Source organism: Gobio gobio, assembly GCF_949357685.1.
Source record: "Gobio gobio genome assembly, chromosome: 17".
NCBI lineage: Eukaryota > Metazoa > Chordata > Actinopteri > Cypriniformes > Gobionidae > Gobio > Gobio gobio.
The window spans coordinates 40,522,656-40,528,988 of NC_137110.1; the positions used below are offsets into that span (position 1 = coordinate 40,522,656).

The window sequence follows — 6,333 nt, forward strand, 5'->3', positions numbered from 1 at the left end:
AAGGTAAGGGGCGTGACGTTTCCGACAAACGTGCACTACACTCTTAAAAAAAAAGGTTCTTAAATGGTTCTTTGGCGGGGTGTATGGTTCCATGAAGAACCGTTTAAATCCAAAGAACCTTTACAATGCATAAAAGGTTCTTTGTAGCACAGAAAGGTTCTTTAGACCATAAAATGGTTCTTCACACTCAACAATCTCATGTTGTATATAATGTATTTCTTTCTTTTTCTGGAAAGTGAGATAAAGTGACCTAAATAATCCTGTGTGGTACAGAATCTGTCACAGATTCTGGTCCAGTCAATTCAGACTCATTTATATTTACATTTATATATTTATCAGACTCAATATAGTGCAATATAAAGCATAAATTGAGTTATATGAATTGTGTTAACCCTCATTTGTGCTTTGGGGTCAATATGACCCCAATCGACTTTTCTTTGGTTAAAAATAATGGTTCCCTTTATCTCAGTGGAATGAAATCTTGTGACTTTTTCTAAATTATCTATCTATACACACACAAAAAACCTGGGCTTGATTCGGTTGTTCTAAAGGCATGTAAAAAAAAAAGTCACACTCATGACCTTTGGGGTCAATATGACCCCACATTGAAATGAATGGGAAAATCGAAAAAAAAAATGTTTTTTATTTTTCATTTGTCAAAAAAAATCTATAAATCCAGAATAAATCGGAAAATTTCCATACCACAACGAAGTCCTGGTACTAGAGCACAAATGTAATGTGGAACGAACATGATCACTTGCACACACACATGCTCGCGCACACAAACACATACACAGGTGTGACTCCAATTGAAAGCATTTTTTTTAGAAATTGACAAATAAAATCAATAATTCCAGCATAAATCTGAAAATTTCCACACAGAAATGAAGGCCTGGTACTAGAGCAAAAATGCAATGTAGAAAAGACATGCTCACTCAAACGCACACACACACACACAAACAGGTATAACTGCCACAGCCAAATACAATCAGCTACAAATGCAGAACAAAGATAAAAGGGGTGAGACCTAATGCACACACACGGGCACACACACGTGTGCACACACACACACACTCGCGCGCACACACACACACTCGCGCGCACACACACACGCACAGAGAGAGAGAGAGAGAGAGAGAGAGAGGTGTGACTGTCACAGAGAGCATCTGTAGGGAGTTTGTCAAATGAAATCAGAAATCAGCAAATGAAATAATTTGTCAAATGAAATCAGCTATCAAATGTAGAAGACGTGTGAGTGAATCAGTGAGACCTAATGCATGCACACACACACACACACACACACACACATGCAGAGAGAGCAAGGGAGAGATGAAAGGCATCTGACCTGTTCAACTTTGAGAAAGTTTACTCTGAGATCTAAGAGCTGCAACTTTGTTTTGAAAACAAAGAAATTGTTCCCACAAAAGAGGGTCTTTGGTGTCCTGTAAACAGTTCATACTGTGGCAGTATGACAATGAAATACACTCTCCTGGATACTTTGGATTACCTGCTTTATTCAAGTGAAACTTTAGGTGTTTCTTGTGGCGATTTGTGTGGTATTTTGTAAAAACAGACATTTCAAAACGCATCAAAAACTACCAAAATTCTACTATTTGAAAGAATATTTATTTTTAATGTCTTGTATAATGTTTATGCATGTATAAATTCACAAAATGTATCACAAAAGTTATGATACGAGCAGTTGGCCACATCCAGTAAAATGAATGGATCTCTATGGCCCTCTGCTGGGTCTCTATGGACAAAACAATTTCTTTCTTAATTTGTAATTCCTTCAGGTTTGTCTTTGACCAACAAATGGCAGAATTGTACAGCTAACACCTAGATAAATATCCAGAAACAAATTATTTTTAATTTAGATCATCATTTAAGTATTTTTTTCATAAAAAATTAATATTTTACACGCAAGCTAATGGTATAGTTGAGGATTTGTGTGGTAAATAGGTACAAAAGTACTTTGTATATCCAAAAACACAGCATTACTGTATAGATGAGAAGTAAACAAAAAAAAAAAAATATTATATGTATTATTAAAAATGTACATATTTTTTACATATTGTCATATTGACCCCAAATGCACTGAGTGTAAACAGGAAACTAAGGACATATGAGGGTTAAGGCGTTTATCAGTTAAAAAAACAAAGAAAAAACATACAGACCCCCAGACCCCAGTGGGGCCGAGGTCCACCCACCACTTCCTGTGAGAAACACTATGATTTTGTTGATTGATAGGAAACGTCAATGTATCTTAAGATAATTGTCATTCATATTAAAAATAAAAAAATAGGTCTATTTTACATAACCACAATCTGCCATCTGAGGTGGAAGCCTTTTGTAATAAAGCATACAATTAAACTTTATCTCAAAATGCCTTCCTGTGCTCACATAGTCCTTATTGTTTAAAAACACATGCAACATCCCGTCAAGTAATTATTATCATCCTAATATGCATTTTAAATTATGCTGTTAGTTTGTGTGTTTAAAAACGAACCTGTTGAATTAATTCAAAAACTTCTCTCGTAATACTCAGACTGGTTGCCACCTAGCGGTGTTATGCTGTAATCTACAGAATGAGAATCACGAATGAATCAGTGAATGAATCTTTTTAGAGAACAGAATTGAACAAAATCCCCACTTGTCAGTGTTATGGTTCTTCTGATAATGGTTTAGTAATCGGGGAAATGTACCTATTATTAGTCATGTCATGCACAGGAATGACAGGTCAATGACTTCATTTGGAGTCGATTCTCAATTCTCGAAGCCTTTGAATCGACCAAGTGATTCTTTTTGGAATCGACTTCCAGGTTATTCCCCTCCCCCCTCCCATCAGTTTTTTCTTCGCGCGGTGCGGTGACGAGGTGTGTAGGTGTGTGTCCAGACTATAGTTTTGCGAGAGCCTGATAAGTGGTAAGTACTTTTTTAACTAATTTCAATTTTAAATAGCTTATCATAATGAGTTATCCGAACTTGTTGATTAATAAATTATTATTTGTTGTTGTTTGCCAGATGTAGTTTCGAGGTGTTTCTTCCCACTCACTTTAGCACGCGCTGACTGAAGACTTCAAGAGACTGAAGAGGTAATTGTGCATATATAAAGCTATTTTAAATAGCCAAAAACAAAAGATAAAGTATTGTTTGTTGCTGTTTTTCTATTTGGTGGGAAATGATCTAATTTAATGGTTTTATCTAACTTGCCCAGATTTAGTTTCGAGCAGTTTCTTCCCGTTCCTTTCACCTCAGGACGACAAAGCGAGTTCGTAATTTTTTGGAAGTCTTCACAACGATCTACTGGTAAGTGAATTAATTTAATAATTATCATATGTGCTAAAATAAAACATTGTTCATTGATTTATGTTTGTGTGGTTGTGTGTTGTGTAAAATACAACCTTAATCCAGTGAGGTAACGTTAGACTATAGTTTAGATAATGTTAACTGTAGTGTCCGATTAGGCCTTAGTTAAATTAGGACATTCAAGTAATCTTTTATAAATGTGATTTAGAAAAAAGGCTAACTTACTGGAATCATTGTTCATACAAGGTGCTTGAAGTACTTGAATTTGACTTTTTGAAATTGAAGTCCTGGAAAACTATGGAAGCAAATAAGAGACATAACTATTTGAAATTTAACAGCCACTGAATACTTAGTTTTGAAATATTTTATTTTTAAAAACATTTATCTCAATTTATTTGCTCTGAAACTCACCTCTTTGAAATTATTTTACTTTGGAAACCATTTGAATTTACGTCTCAACCTGAATTCCGATGAATATTTTTCAATGCTCACAAATTCAGATACCAAAAAAAAATCAACTTACAGAATTTCAAATAAAATGAATTCAGGTTGATCAAGTTTGATTGCTCAAATTCAGATCTCAAATTTCAAGTTAATATTTTTCAAAGAAAACAGTCTAATTCGACCGCTCGAATTAAAATAAACTTGTGATTTGCTTAAATATCTGATCCTTCTGCTACAGAACTTACAGAACACAATTTTGGCCTTTTATAGCATTACCTATTTTAATGTGATAAAAACACTAAATAATAATTTTTACTATGTATATGAAAAGGCTTTAAAATGGACCTTGAAAGTGCTTGAATTTGACCTTGGAAAAGGTGTACGAACCCTGTATAATATTGTTAAAAATATATAGTTTATAAAAGTTAACCCTGATTATGTTTATTTCTTGCAAGCCCTAAAATACTGTGTTTGTTTTCACAGGATCCTCCATACCCAACCCCAACCATCGTCCTAAAGGACTGTGAGAATGGGAACCCTTTAGCCAATGGCAGCGTTTCCATTAGGATGGATGGAGAAGATGACATGGTTGAAGATGATGGGAGCATTGATGTTTCCTTGGCTGTTAGCCTGCTCTACTCTATGTATCAAATCTACAATGTTGCTTACCCAAAGTGCCTGAGAAAGACTATGTCATTTTTGGAGGTTTTTGTTTTTAAAAGGAGTTGACCTGTCCCTGTTTGTGTGAAAAGAGTTTATAATTCCCTGTAGTACAGATCTGTCTTCTGCTATTCCTCTTACAATTAAAGGGATAGTTTACTTAATAATCTAGCATATCTTTAATACTTTCATTTGCACTGTTTTCATTTGGAGTGGACTGTTTATTGTAGAGTCTGTGTTATGCTCATTTCTGGATTATTGTAGAGTCTGTGTTATGCTCATTTCTGGATTATTGTAGAGTCTGTGTTATGCTCATTTCTGGATTATTGTAGAGTCTGTGTTATGCTCATTTCTGGATTATTGTAGAGTCTGTTATGCTCATTTCTGGATTATTGTAGAGTCTGTGTTATGCTCATTTCTGGATTATTGTAGAGTCTGTTATGCTCATTTCTGGATTATTGTAGAGTCTGTGTTATGCTCATTTCTGGATTATTGTAGAGTCTGTTATGCTCATTTCTGGATTATTGTAGAGTCTGTTATGCTCATTTCTGGATTATTGTAGAGTCTGTGTTATGCTCATTTCTGGATTATTGTAGAGTCTGTTATGCTCATTTCTGGATTATTGTAGAGTCTGTTTATTGTAGAGTCTGTTATGCTCATTTCTGGATTATTGTAGAGTCTGTTATGCTCATTTCTGGATTATTGTAGAGTCTGTGTTATGCTCATTTCTGGATTATTGTAGAGTCTGTGCTATGCTCATTTCTGGATTATTGTAGAGTCTGTGCTATGCTCATTTCTGGATTATTGTAGAGTCTGTTATGCTCATTTCTGGATTATTGTAGAGTCTGTTATGCTCATTTCTGGATTATTGTAGAGTCTGTGTTATGCTCATTTCTGGATTATTGTAGAGTCTGCTATGCTCATTTCTGGATTATTGTAGAGTCTGTTATGCTCATTTCTGGATTATTGTAGAGTCTGTTATGCTCATTTCTGGATTATTGTAGAGTCTGTTATGCTCATTTCTGGATTGTTGTAGAGTCTGTTATGCTTATTTCTGGATTATTGTAGAGTCTGTGCTATGCTCATTTCTGGATTATTGTAGAGTCTGTTATGCTCATTTCTGGATTATTGTAGAGTCTGTGTTATGCTCATTTCTGGATTATTGTAGAGTCTGTGTTATGCTCATTTCTGGTTTATTGTAGAGTTTCTGCTATTTTCACATTTTAAAATTGTGCAATTTTAACTCGAATCATGAAATGTACGTATTAAATGGATATATTGCTTCCATGTGGCACAATGTATGAAGGCAATACAAAAATTAAATAAATCAAATTCCTGGATTTTCTTTGTATGTTTGTTTATTATGGGGTCATAAAGAACCATTTCATAAATGGTTCTACAAACCTAATAAAGTGACATGAAGAACTTATATAGGTTCTTTAAAGAACCCTTGAGTAGGGTTCTTTGCAGCACTGAAAAAGGTTCTTTATGGCACCAAGAAACAAATAGGTTCTTCAAAGAACCTTACAGTGAAGGGTTCTTTGGGGAACCAAAAAAGGTTCTTCTATGGCATCGCTGTGAAATACCCTTTTTGGTTCTTCCTGGCACCTTTATTTCTAAGAGTGTAGGCGGTTAGCGAATCACAACACACTGGGCCAGCTAACCAATCTGAGCCCATTGCGTATTTTTGAGGGACCGGCTTCATAGAACCCAGAAACCATCAGACCGTTTTTACAAGGAGGGACAGAGCAGTGTAGAATAAAGGTAAAATATATGAAAAATAATGAACACGTTACAGTGCACCCCACAAACACAATCAAGCCGTCGAAAGAATGTGTTTTACCACCCCTTTAAATTGTAAGTTGTTTGTGTGGGTTCTTTGGTTAAAAGCCACTACTGACTCCTACTGGTGATATATAA

At 35.0% G+C, this 6,333-nt stretch overlaps 1 long non-coding RNA gene across 1 annotated transcript; it reads left to right on the plus strand.

Annotated features, from left to right (window-relative positions):
* Positions 1–2,854: 2,854 nt before the first annotated feature.
* On the plus strand, positions 2,855–5,752 carry LOC307140724. The gene is made up of 4 exons (XR_013818275.1): positions 2,855–2,925; positions 3,025–3,095; positions 3,218–3,309; positions 4,237–5,752. It is a non-coding gene; the product is annotated as an uncharacterized lncRNA (long non-coding RNA).
* Positions 5,753–6,333: the final 581 nt, after the last annotated feature.